At 32.1% G+C, this 14,853-nt stretch overlaps 1 protein-coding gene across 2 annotated transcripts in view; it reads left to right on the plus strand.

The window, feature by feature from the left end:
* The window catches only part of bach2b (BTB and CNC homology 1, basic leucine zipper transcription factor 2b), a 199,870-nt gene that overhangs the window by 49,235 nt on the left and 135,782 nt on the right, over nucleotides 1-14,853 (plus strand). The window lies entirely within an intron of this gene.

Genomic DNA, 14,853 nt, shown 5'->3' on the forward strand with positions numbered 1-14,853 from the left:
AAACTATATTTGTGGAAACAGCAATAATAATAAGTATTATTATTAATTATAGTTAATATAGTTAATTATGTTATTAATTATTATTGTAAAAGGTAACAGTGTAATAGGTTTACCTTAACTTTTTATCATTTTAATGCATTCTTGCAGATTAATAGTATTAATAATTAAAAGTATTAATTTCTTTCAAAAAATCTTATTGACCCCAAACTTATATTTTATATGTATATATATATATATATATATATATATATATATATATATATTACATAATTTTTAACAACTCAGGCTATTCCAAATGCACACATGTTGTCTAGCAATGTTACCAACAAAAAAAATCCCCCATCCAGTATGCAGGGCGCAGTGTACACTAGCAGTCACAGCTTGTGCAGTGTCACTGGATCTCTCTCTTTCTCACACTCTGGACTCTTCCAGCATTATTTATGTGCTGCACTGATGTGCTGCTGTCTGCAGAAATCTCCAGGCCACCTTATCAATGCTCGACTGCTCCGAAGCCTTAAGCTCTGAGTACTTGAGCGCCACTCTCTCTCCAGGAACGACAAACAGGCAATCAGTGACCTGAGTGAAGCAGGCAGGAGTGTCTTTACTGCCTGCAAAACAGCCACTCCAAGTGAATGTGGGCCAGGCACAGCCTCAGGCAATTACACCGACACACACTCATATATATACATTACATACACAGACACAGTCACACACACACAAAATTAAAATGGTTTCACTTCACAATAGGACTAAGGAAACCTGTGCGGGAGGGCAGGGGTGTCGCTGGCCTGAGTCGGTACAGATGAGTCATATGCAGTGTGCTGTGTCAATATTGATGCACGGTCTAAATATAACCTACACACCATACCGCAAAAGTTAGTAAAGCGCATAGACACACACACTAGTGCCGCCCAGCCTGGAAAATGTGTTTTGTTGTGTCTTTCTTTTTTTTTTCCTATTTCCTCCACCTGTCAGGATGACGCTGTTGAATGCTTTCCTGCATATTTTAGCATATATAAAAAATGGAGCTTTCCAGAGATGCCATATTTACCATCAAACATTTATGTGAATGATTCAGAAATGCCTGCCTGGCTATGTGTGCCAGCGCAAGTGTCAGTGTTTTTTCTCCGCTCCGTAAGTGCGTCATTGGATGCTCTGTCGAGGCTTATCCCAGGTGAACATACCACAGCTATGCTGTCAAAACCACCCGAGTCAGAGAAATGGTTTTGAGTCGGATTGAAAAAACAAAAGAGACGGTTCCTGTACTTGGCAACTTCATTTTGAGATTCCTTAGATTTGCAGCCAACCATAACTTGCTGAAAAATGTGGATGTTTTTGACCTTTCTCTCTCTCCCTCTCTCGTTTTTTTTTTTTTTTTTTTCTCCATTGCTCCATATTGAATTGCTGTATGGGACAGCGGTAATTTAAAACAATGTCGGCGGAGAACCTGAATGAACTGTCTCAGCCATGCTAGATACTAAATTTCCTGCCAAGGTAAATTTCATTCCCCCTCTGCGTTTTTCCCCCCGTACTTTCTGGATGGGAAAAAGTGACTTGAGTCCACAAGAGTGGAAGGTATTTAAAACAATCAGCGGATTCCTGGTAAGTGGCTGAGATCATTGTTTTAGAGAGAGACGGCGAGTAAAAAGAGATTGTGAGCGAGGGTGACCCTCCGTTTGCCAGGCAGAGTCTGGCAAAGGTCAGAATTCCTCGCAGACGGATTTATTTGTATTGCTTTGCACTTCAGAACGAAGAACAAAACATTCCCGTTGTGTGCGTGGAGGTTGTTTTACACCGCAGCCTATTGGAAACATCTGTGGATGATGAACGCTTGTATGAATAATCATGAATAAATAATAATCCTTCAGCAGAGGTCAGCGCAAACAAGTCAGCGGTGTTTAACACTCTAGAGGAGTGATGGATGGATTAACCTCTAGAGCTACAGCCTTTCATCAATGCATTTGGCTTTAATAGTCACACGTGTGTGTGAAAACATTTAAATATTCAATATATATTTTTCTTGGATTTACTAATGAAAGGGATAGTTCACCCAAAACTGAAAATTGAATGAAAAATCTGCTTACCTCCAGGACATCCAAGATGTCCAAGACTTTGTTTCTTCAGTAGAACACAAACGAAGATTTTTAACTCAAACCATTGCAGTCTGTCAGTCATATAATGGCAGTCAATGGTTACCAAATCTTTAAGAGACAAAACCAAAGTAAACCCTGCAGCTCGTGACAATACATTGAGGTCTTGAGACACATAACGATCGGTCTGTGCAAAAAACTAAACAGTATTTATATCATTATTTACCTCTGATCACCAAAATTAGGATAAGCACAAGTAATTACCATTTTGAGAGGCATGTAAACTAGGGATGCACCGAAATGAAAATTCTTGGCCGAAACCGAAAACCGAAAAAGAGGAAACCAAGGCCGAAAACCGAAACACCGAAAGAATTATGGCAATTATTAGTACCATTGCATTTATAACTATGATTGTGTACTAATCTTACTAAAATCAAGGCATTGCAATTGCATAAATTAATATTAAAGTTATGAAAAATAAATCAATTATATTAATTGAAACAATTATTATCAATCAAGTATTATATTACTTAAATAACATACGTATATTTTACAGCCTTTGTTTAAATTGTTACATTTTTTATAACATTTTCTTGTGGATCCATCAGTTCACATTACAACTCTGTGTTTTTCTTCCAGTAGGAGGCGCTGTCAGACTGGTATTACACAAAGCAGCGCAGCAAATGACTTTGAAACGTGCAGCGCTCATATTTATTCAATGGATAGCCTTTTGAAGTTTCATCGCAATTCCTGTCTTTCAGTCCCCACATTTAAGACCACCTGAAATCATAATTAAGACTTTCTTAACCCCTAATAACACTGCAGTCACCAATGAAAATTAAGAGCAAGAACCGACTTTTAAAAACAACCCTTACACAAAATACGTTTCTTTTTAGTTTTTTTCCCACCATGTTCGGGGCACAAGAAAAATATTAGGGGGCTAAATGAATATGATGCATGTTTAGTATAATCATCTCTCATTGTCTCTGAGAGAATGCACGTCAGATGCTGAAAGCACTGTCAGTTTTTACTTTCGCTTTCACATATTGCGCAGTTTTCACGTTGCTTGTGTGATATCCATTGGCTCACCTCCATGGTTTAAAACATAAATATTTATAAAAATACAGTATATAGAAAAGACATATCTTTAAAATATTGCGATATAACACCAACATAAAGCCATTGTTTTTCACTCACTGAAAGCTACATCTGTCTGCGTGCAATGCGCCCATCTCTGTTGTCATCACTGGCTGCACGCACGACTGCAGACACACCCCCTCTTGAAATTTCGGCATTACAAGTTTTGCAAATCGCAATCCGAGGGTCCTGCTCTCAGATATACTGAAATCCACACCGCAGACGTGTTGCTTCAGACAAGTACGTGCAGGCTGCGGTTTCTGTTTTTGTCAACATACTGTTTCGGCCGTGTTGTTTCGGTGATAAAAGTCTTTCGGCCGAAAACCGAAAATGCACTTTTGGGCCATTTTCGGCTGAATTTTCGGTGGCCGAATATGTGCAAAGTGCAGTAACTACGCGAACACTGAAACTGAGAAAAATGCCTTTAAAGTTTTTTGACAGCTAGTCAAACACTCTTGTTTCTCTGAAACGGGACAAAATTGAACCAGGAGACTTTGCCACGAGACAAAACAGTTGTCACAAAGTCCATTTTAAGCCTTAACTCAATTTTGACCAAATGTGTAGTTACTGCACTTTGCCTTTGGAGGGCAGTATGGCAGATCATGTTGACGCGCATTAAGAGAGTAGAACATTGCAGTGGATCAGAGGTAAATAATGATATAAATACTGTTCAGTTTCTTGCACAGACAGATCGTTTCATGTCTTAAGACCTCAATGTATCATCACAAGCCGCAGGGTTTAATTTGGTTTTGTCTGTGTACGTCTTTTTCACTCTTAAAGATTTGGTAACCATTGACTGCCATTATATGACTGACAGACTGCAACGGTTTTCGTTAAAAATCTTCGTTTGTGTTCTACTGAAGACACAAAGTCACCTCTTGGATGCCCTGGGGGTAAGCAGATGAACATAAAATGTTCATTTTTGGGTGAACTATGCCTTTAACACAAACGTATTATAGAAGTGGCAGACAGCTTCAATTGTTTAAAAACAGGGACCACCTAGACAATAAAAAGATTTTTCAAAGTTGTAACTTTCACATTTGAATTCAATGTGTTACTTTTCTAGTGATTTTAAATTGAAAAATGTTTCTATACTAGTCTGTTTTCAGTTTAACACCCCACGTCTCAGAGGAAAACCACAGGGTTTTTTTTAATACGTAGCAGATTGCTGTTTTGTTTTTGTTGTATTTGTATTAATTTCATACTGATACGTTTAGCTAAGTAACCTAAATTAGTCAGTATTCCTTTAAACAGTGAACAGTGACTTTATACTTTATTAAACAAAAACATTTGATCAAAAATGCATGTTCATATTACTTTAGTGTCATTTATATATTAGTCTGTTTGTTGATTCAGTTAAATCTGTCAATTAAACATAATATTTAGAAAAAGAACTCATTTTATTTTTTCTTAAAAATCTAATTTAATAATCATATTGTATTTTGGTAACACTTTACAATAAGGTTTATTAGTTAACATTACTTAGCTACAGGGGTTAACATGAACTAAGAATACTTCTACAGCATTTGTTAATCTTAGTTAATGATAATTTTAGTATTTACTAATGTTTTATTAAAATTAAACTAACATGAGCAAAAATTAATAGTGTAATTAAAAGTAGTGTGTTATTAACATTGTTCATTCATGTTAGTTAATACATTAACTAATTCCTAATTGTAAAGTTTTACCCATTCTTATATAATTTTATAATGTATTTTAGATTATATATTTTGTATACTTTTTTTTACTATTTTTATAAATCACTAATAAAATAGATTTAAAAAATCAATAGTATTAAAAGATTTTTAACTTTGATAAGGATTATCTTTGTTTTTTATACATTTTTTAAATCTATTTTATTATTGATTTATAAAAATAATGAGTAAAAATATATAATCTAAAATATATAAAATTATATAACGATTTACAATAGGCATTAGTTAATATATTAACTAACATGAATGAGCAGTGAACATTATTTACACTATTGATTTTTGTTAATTTTAGTTTGATTTTAATAATGCATTAGTAAATACTAAAAATTTATATTAACAAAGAATAATAAATGCTGTAAAAGTATTGTTAATTCTCAGCTCATGTTAACTAATGTTTTTTTTTTTAATTCAATGGTTTAGTATATAATGTTACAAAAAGCTTTTTATTTCAGATAAATGCTGATTAATGTAAGGTTAACGGATTAACCTTATTGTGTTGTGTAACTTTAAGTGTTACCAAAATATAATATAAAGTATATTATAAAAAAATATTAATAATATTACATTTTTGAAAATAAATAAAATTAGTTATTATTCTAAAATTAATTTTTAATTGACAAAAAACCAAACACCAACAGATTTAACCGAATCAACAAACAGATGACTAAATGAATGACACTGAAGTAATTGTATAAACATAAAATAAGTGTTTAATAAACATAAACAAAGTGTTTAATAAAGTCACTGTTCACTGTTCAAAAGCTCACTGGCTCATTTATGAAATTAATAAAAAATACAAAATCAAAACAAATCTGCTATGTATTAAAAAACTGTGTTTTTTCTCTTAGATCTGGGGTGTTAAACTGAAAAAAGACTAATATAAAAAAAATTCACTTAAAAATCACTAGAAAATTTCACAACGAAATGGCAAGTAACACATTGAATGAAAAAAAAAAAAAAAAAAAAAAAATATATATATATATATATATATATATATATATATAATTTTTTTTTTTTAATTCAATGGTATAGTATATAATGTTACAAAAAGCTTTTTAATTCAGATAAATGCTGATCTTTGGATCGTTCTGTTTACCATAAAAGAACCATAAAAATGTACTTGACTGTTTTAAATGTTGATAATATCAAAAAATGTTTCTTGAACAGCAAATCAGCATATAACAATGTTTTCTGAAGGATCATGTGACACTAAAGCCTAAAGTAATGATCCTGAAAATGTAGCTTTGAACACAGGAATAAATTACATTTTAAAATATATTCAAATAGAAAGCAGTTTTTTTTAAACAGTAAAAAATATTTAAAAATTGTACTGTTTTTGCTGTGCTTTGAATAAAAAAAATGCAGTCTTGGAGAGCAGAAGACACATTAAAAAGCATTGAAAATCTTACTGTTCAAAAACTTTTGACTGGTAGTGTCTACCAGTCAAAATTCGTTTTTAATATTTAATACCAGTTAACCACACTCGCTTTTATTCGTTTTAGTATTTAGTTGTTTTTATCACATTATGATTTCGATACGCATCAGCGACTGTTAACTTAACAGTAGCAGTAACCTTAAAAACGGCAGTTTATTGTCTGAGAGGCATTTTACGTTCTCTGGAGTAAATTAGTGATTTGTGGGGCACTGAGGTGTGAATGAATAAAAACAAGCATGATATGTGGTTTTAGTCTTTGTGCAGCTGGAGGTGTGTAAGTGTGTGTGCATCCTGTGAGACTCGCACAGGTGGTGAGGGGGAGGGGTAAGAGGTGGGCGTGGAGCAGCAGGGGTGGCGTGACCACTTCCTGTCTCCAATGTACAGTAAATCGATCGTGTCTTTACCAAATCAACACCGTGCACCGGTGGTGGCTTTACGCCACCTGGTAGAAACCTCTTATTGGTTGAGCTCTTGCAGTGTGGCTTGCAGAACGTGACAGCTTTGCTTTGTTCTGACTTTATTTGTGTAGAGATGTTTTCGCGCTGTCTTAAGGGGAGACACTGCAGGCAAAAACAGTGTTTGTTTTTTTTTCATGCTCCTATCAAAAGATTTTGGGCTTTTTGGTTTTTTATAAAGTGTTTTTTTTAGACTAGTGGAAAGAAAACACCCAAAAGACACCTAAGTGTTTCTTTTATAGCACTTTATCTGTGCTGTATTTGTGTCAATAGATTTCAATTACAATACATTTTTAAAGGCCATTTTCTCAAAATGAGTTTTTCTCCTACACTGAGCCATAAATCTCCACTTCAGTAGCACTTCCACACACCAAACTTAGCATTTTTATTCCTGTCTATATCCTGAAGGTTTTTACTGAGGGATTTGTTCATATATAATTTGCTTGATTTTATACATTTTGTTCTCCCCAAAATGGTAAAAAAATAAATAAATAAAAATAAAAATACATTGTTTTCTGTCTGTTTTTCATGCACCTATCAAGTTTGAGATTTTGGGCTTTTTGGTTTTTCATAAAGTATTTTTTTCAGACTAGTAGAAAGAAAACATCCAAAAAAACACTGTTAAGTGTTTCTTTTATAGCACTTTATCTATTTGTGTTAATAGATTTCAATTACAGTACATAAATGAGTTTTTTCTCTTACACTGAGCCATAAATCTCCACTTCAGTAGCACTTACACACAGCAAACTTTACATTTTTATTCCTGTCTATATCCTGAAGGTTTTTACAGAGGGATTTGTTCATATATAATTTGCTTGATTTTATACAACATTTTATTCCCCAAAAAATGGTAAAAAAATATAGTGTTTCCTGTCCGTTCTAAGTTTTTTCTAAATTATGTAGTGACAATATGAGATTTCCTTCTGTAAAAACTTTTGACTGTAATATGTCAAAAAATAAACAAGAATTTTAAAACTGACTTTATCCAGTGTTTAGATTTTTATACCAGAAATGTATGGAAATTAACACATATTTCATTAAATAATGCCTCAGTTGCATACTTTAACCTAACATTTTAGAAAATTTGTAATACAAAAAATGTTTGCAATTATCAATGTAATCAGTTAACTGGGTAAGTAAGGTGATAACTATTAGTTTTTTTTTTTACCCTATTCACCTGCAGTGTCTCGCCTTATGGGCAGACACTGCAGACAAAAATTCAGTTTTTTCATGTACCTATGAAGTTTGAGATTTTGGGCTTTTTGGTGTTTCATAAAGTGTTTTTTCAGACTCTAGTGGAAAGAAAACATCCAAAAAAAACAAGTGTTTTATAACACTTTATCAATAGATTTCAATAACAATCCAAATTTTTTAAAGGCTGTTTTCTTAGAATGAGTTTTTTCTCCTACACTGAGCCATAAATCTCCACTTCAGTAGCACTTACACACACCAAACTTTACATTTTTATTCCTGTCTATATTCTAAAGGTTTTTACAGAGGGATTTGTTCAGATATAATTTGCTTGATTTTATACATTTTATTCCCTAAAAAAAAAAAATATAGTGTTTCCTGTCCATTCTAAGTTTTTTCTGAATTATGGAGTGACGAAATGAGATTCCCAAAATTCCCTCTGTAAAAACTTTTGACTCTAATATGTCAAAAAAAAAAAAAATTTAAAACTGACTTCATCCAGTGTTTAGATTTTTGTATCAGAAATCTATGCAAAATAGTGCATATTTCATTAAATAATGCCTCATTTGCATACTTAAACCTAACATTTTAGAATTGTTTGCAATTATCAATGTAATCAATTAACTGGGTAAGTAAAGTGATAACTATTAGTTAATTTTTTTTTTTTACCCTATTCACCTGCAGTGTCTCACCTTAAGAGAGAACAATAACAACAGCACATTATTTACGGCAGAATAAAATATCACAGCCAAGGTTAGAGTAAAGAGTGCGCAAACACACATTTGACATATTTTTGTCAAATGTTGCAGTGATAAACAAAAGCCTAAGGTCAAAGGAAATGATGTTTCTGCAGAATGGAAAAGATTAAACGTGGTATTTAAGAGTTGGCTGTCATATAGTTGAGGTTGACGTATGGATTGTTGCTGTGACTCGCCTGAGGTGGGAAGTTTGACGTGGGTGAGCGCAGGACAGAATTACAGTTTCTTAACCTGAGAGTGCAATGGTCATGACAGACCTCAAAAGCTTTGAATGTTCTATGTATGCTCTATATAATACTGCTGTTAGCAAAGCATTGATCCATAATGGATCTCTTTCTGCACGGCGGTCAGAGTCGAGCTCGATTTATCAGGTAGCCGGTCCACCCACCGTTAGGTACGGACAGATTTATGTGCCTGCCGCTCTGTGCTGCAGTCAATAGCTGTGACCTTAACTTACAGTCAACAGGTTTGAGTGCCAAGGGTCAATGAGTCCAAGACCCGGTCATTCCACTGAAGAGTGCCTTGAAAGAAAACATGCTGCCTTTCATTGTTAAGGCTAAACACTGCAGGTGAATAGAGTAAAAAAAAAAACAACTATATATAGTTATCACCTCACTTATCCATTGATCACTACAAACATTTTTCTAAAATGTTAGGTTTAAATATTCAAATAAGTTTAAAAATTATTGGAGCATATTAGAGTCAAAAGTTTTATTTTGGGTGTCTCATTTTTGTCACTCCATGATGTATATAATCAAGCAAATTATTTATGAACAAATCACTTTGTAAAAACCTTCAGGATATAGACAGGAATAAAAATGTAAAGTTTGGTGTGTGTAAGTGCTACTGAAGGGGAGATTTATGACTCTCATTTTGAGAAAACAGCCTTTCAAAATATTTACTGTAATTGAAATCTATTGACGCGAATAAATGACGTCCTATAAAAGAAACACTTAATACTGTCTTTTGGATGTTTTCTTTTCACTAGTCTGAAAAAACGCTTTATGAAAAACCAAAAAGTCCAAAATCTCAAACTTGACACGTGCGTGAAAAACTCACCTTAAGTTAACATTTAATAGTGTTTTATAATCATTTATTTATTTTCTTATAAAATTTCTAAACAATTGACTTTGGATTTGCCTGATATTTTTAATTTTCAACTAGTAAGTCTGCAAACATTTATGATAATAAAATAATTATTTATATTATCATAAGTATTAAAAGTTATTTTAAATTAATAAATTAAAGATGCATTATTCTATGTGGTAATTTGGTGTCGTGGTTTATTTGTGTTCCTTTTAAGTTACCCTAAAATATTATTCCCTGTACTTGTGTTTAGGGCTGCAACAACGAATCGATAAAATCGATAAAAATCGATTACTAAAAGCGTTGGCAACGAATTTCATAATCGATTCGTTGTGTCGCGCGACGCAGAGACATTTGGTTGTTATTATATATATTTAAAAAAAAATTGAGCGCAGAGCGGAGTGGACACATTCGGTCTCTCTCCCGCACTGATGCCAGCAGAGTTCGGCACCTCATAAGCTGTGTTTCCATCCAAAAATGCGAATTTAACTTATGCGCAAAACTGGAACATTTGAGCATAAAGCACCGTTTCTACATTATATATATATGCTGCCCCGATTTATATCAAACATGTTTGATATTTAAGCCTACTTCGGCTAGCGTACTTTCACAGCAGCCAATGCTCGATCGCAAAACAGCTGGTGTACGGGTCGTTGGATAGTGGAGATGGAGAAAACTACTTCTATAGTTTTTGTAACACTGTCTGTCTGTATAATGTGTCGAAAACATACCACAACCGTAAGGAGAAAGAGGAGCTCTGCTGAGGTGAAATCGTCTCAGTTTTGAATAGGGCTGTGACGGTGGCACGTTGTTTTTTTATATATAGCCTACACTTCAGTCAGCTAACAAGCAGCCTAAAAACGCAAAAATAAATCAAAGAAATAATATATTTAATTAAGAAAGTAGCCTAAGAATATTATATAGGTTATTAAACAAACATTCCTTGTAAAAATGTCCGACAGCTCATCAATTTTTGGCCGACTGAATTTCCAGTCCGACTGTCTTTTTTTCTCTTTCTCTTCCTCATTACACAGCTGCTGATTTTAATAGCAAAGTGATTACATTTATTTTCGTTCCTTTAGTTTATAAAGTTAATTTAGAGATATATTTGGAACACTTTTTGTTTGTTAAATTCAAGTTTTTGTTTTTTAAAGTTATACCTAGCAAACAGCGGCAGACAGATCAAAAGCCTGCTTAATTCATCGCGATTTAAATTAAAATCCATTGATATAAAAAACTTAAAACATATCACAATATTAGTTTAATCATTCAATCAATATAAATCCAAAGTTTGTGCGGAGAGAAGCGCGCTTTGCAGCGCATGGAGACGCCAGTGCAATGTGGAATTTCTTTTTTGCTCATAAAGGTAAGAGTAATTTACCACCCGGGCCGGAACTGTAAAGGGTCTACCTTAGTTTGTGTGTACTAACAGTATCAACAAAATGTGCTCTTAAAGAAAACAAACAGAATACGCTTGATATCTTTGGTTGAAACAGGAGCGCTTCACAATAATTAACCGAAACCCAGGTAATTGCCTCACAAACACAATATCTATAGAAAGCTTTAAATTATTATTTTACTATAAAACGAAATAATTAAAATCGAAAAGAAAAATCTTTCATTAGCTAATCCATAAAGATGCATTAGGCATTAATGAGCAGATGGCAGGATCGTCAATTTCATCTTTGCAACACTGAATCAGAAAATACTAGTTTATTAATAAGTAATTCGAATATTTTCTTAATTTTTGCCTTGACACATTCATGGTAATTACTTTTGCTGGGGCTTTGAGGCCAGTTTTGCGTGCATTTGAATGCGGAACTCTTCCAGCTGGTCGCTGCTGATGGCAGGACACTAAACACCGCCATGGCAGAATGAATGTAGCAGAAAGTTAGTCAAGTTGTCCCGTTCCAGCGTGCAAAGTCACATGACTTTTTTAATGCGCACTGAGGAATTTAATTTGAGAGGCTTCTTGATGGGAAATGCAGCATGTACACCACAGCAAGCCGCTGTCTTGACGGATAGTAATTTTAGTTTATTTAGTCTATATATTTGGCAGATGTAAAGCATACATGTGTATGTTTTTTGTGTTAGTCCATTTTTATTTTATTATTATTATTATTATTATAACAGTTCAAGGAGCAACATGTTCGTGCACTTTCTAAAGATTTTAGTTCTGTTTTTGAATAAAGGGTTGTAAATCCCTTGTAATTTTTTATCCGATTCATCGATTAATCGAAAAAATAATCGACAGATTAATCGATTATTAAAATAATCGTTAGTTGCAGCCCTACTTGTGTTTCTATTTTTCATTCAAGCTCTGTAATGTTATTATTTCAAAAATAAAAATTAACAGTGTTAATAGTAGTTAACATGTTTTTAATGGATTTTTTTTGAAAGAATACCAAAGTTTTCCAATTGTTCAAATGGTCATTTTAAAAAATTGGTTTTGGTTAGTTAAAGGTTATGTTTTAAAGAACAAACAAAAAAGCAATTATTTATTTATTTGCTTAAAAAATATTAATGTGGATAATAATTCTATGGATTTGCATGATTATTATTTTTTTTTATTAACTGACAACTAATAACATCAGCAATTATTTATAATAATGAAATAATACATAAGTATTAAATATTCTTTTTAAATAAACAATGTTAATAGTAATTAACATGTTTTGTTTGGATTTTTTTTAAATTTTGAATGTATTAACTAATATGAACAAATAAAGAACAATACATTATTACACTATTAATCTTTGTTAATGTTAGTTGATAAAAATACAGTCATTCATTGTTTGTTCGTGGTAGTTTACAGTGCATTAAATAATGTTAACAAACACAACATATGATTTTATTAATGCATTAATAAATGCTGTACAAGTATTGTTTATTCTTAGTTCATATTGTTAACTAATGTAGTTAACTAATGTTAACTAATAAAAATTATTTAAAATGATACAGCAAAACAGATTTAGAAATTCTCAAAATGTATTTTGTCATGAATGTGGCTATTTATTTTAAATCTTTTATAACACTTTAAGTTTCATTAGTTAACATTAGTTACATTTATTTACATGAACTAAGAATAAACTACTTCTATTTAATTATCTTAGTTAATGCACTTTGAACTAACATGAACTAACAAAAAACAACTGTATTTTTATTAACTAACATTAACAAAGATTAATAAATAGTGTACTAAATGTGTTTGCGCATGTTAGGTAATAGATTAACTAATGTTAACAAATGACACTTTACTGTAAAATGCAACCAAATCTTTTGTTAGATTATAGCCTTTTTATTTTAACCTTTTATTATTTTCTCAATGATTTGTGGTTTTTGTTTTTTAAATGTGTGTGCAAGAGTATTTCTACTACACATATTTGTACAGTTTGACGCAGGCAATGAAATGGTTATTTGCACAGATGCACAGAAGCCTAAGATAACTAGTCAGGGTAGTTTGTCTTCTCAAATAGACATAGACAGGGAAGGTCTTGTAGAACGACTCCACCTTTGCCTATAGGCAAATGCTTACAGCAAGTGCTAAATAAAAAAAATGGAAAAAGACAGCAAAAATGGGGGGTGATGTAACATTTCATCCTCTCAGCTATCTGACACATGCCTGCATGTATGGGGTTTTAAACACTTAAAAATGTTTCCATGAAGCATGTTCCAAGATAAAGAAACAAACATGTAATATCACATGAATCTAACCATCTTTGTTCGTTTTCAGTGATTTTAGTTTTTTTATAATAAATTGGCTAATTTTATATAAGTGATTGTATATATGTTGATTTTTCTTTTATACCAAAAATCATTAGGATATTACGTAAAGATCATGTTCCATTAAGATATTTAGTAAATTTCCTACCATAAATATATCAAAACTTAATTTTTGATTGGTAATATGCATTGCTAAGAACTTCAATTTTCTCAATACTTAGATTTTTTTTGCACCCTCAGATTCCAGATTTTCAAAAAGTTGTATCTCGGACAAATATGATCCTATAGAGATGATGGATAAATCTTAGTTTCAAAAAATTTACCCTTATGCTTTGTGGTCCAGGGTCACATATTTTTAATGGAACTTTACATGGTTTTAAGTTTAAATTATTGTCTTTAGATGTTTTTAAAATCTTTAACCATTACTTTTTTTCTTTTCTTTTCTTTTTTACAATACAACCAATGCAATTTTATTTTACTGATAAATACATTTATCACAAACTGTGACAGGAAAATTGTGTACAGTGCATGACAATCACAAAAACTGCCATTATAACTTGAAGAAATTAGAAAAAAAAAAGAAAATATGCAATATGCATAAAAGGTTTAAAATGTACAGTAAATAGTTTTAGACTATAGAAAAATCAAATAAATAATGAAAAAAGAAGGAACATCTTACAATAAGGTTCATTAGTTAACATGAATATGTTAGTTCATGTTAATTTCAACATTTACTAATGCATTATTAAAAACAAAAGTTGTTAATGCACTGTGAACTAACATGAACGACTGTATTTTCATTAACTAACTTTAACAAAGCTTATTAAATACTGTAATAAATGTATAATTCATTGTACATTCGTGGTTAGTTAATACATTAACATTGACTAATAGAACCTTATTGTAAAGTGTTACCTGTAAATCTAGCATAATTCATGCAAAAATCAAGAATTGCTCAAGTTTTTAATGCCTTTTTTATAGTTTAATGTCATAGATAGTGATGAATGTACGCTAAGGTGAAGTACTCCACTTGTAATGTTTATTAACGTTTAAAAACAATGTTAGCTGGCTGAGAACTAAACGTATTTTGACATCATTAACCTGCATTAAAATTCATAGTAAGTTAACAAGTTTCCTACAGCGGATCAAATGACTGCCAAATTAGGTTTAAAGTGTTTCTGAGGCTACAAATGATGTAGATCGCTGTGCAAACCTTGTAAGCTGTTCACAAGTGTTTATCGTTACATCGTTCATTTAGAATAA

Source organism: Garra rufa, chromosome 13 (assembly GCF_049309525.1).
Source record: "Garra rufa chromosome 13, GarRuf1.0, whole genome shotgun sequence".
Lineage (NCBI taxonomy): Eukaryota > Metazoa > Chordata > Actinopteri > Cypriniformes > Cyprinidae > Garra > Garra rufa.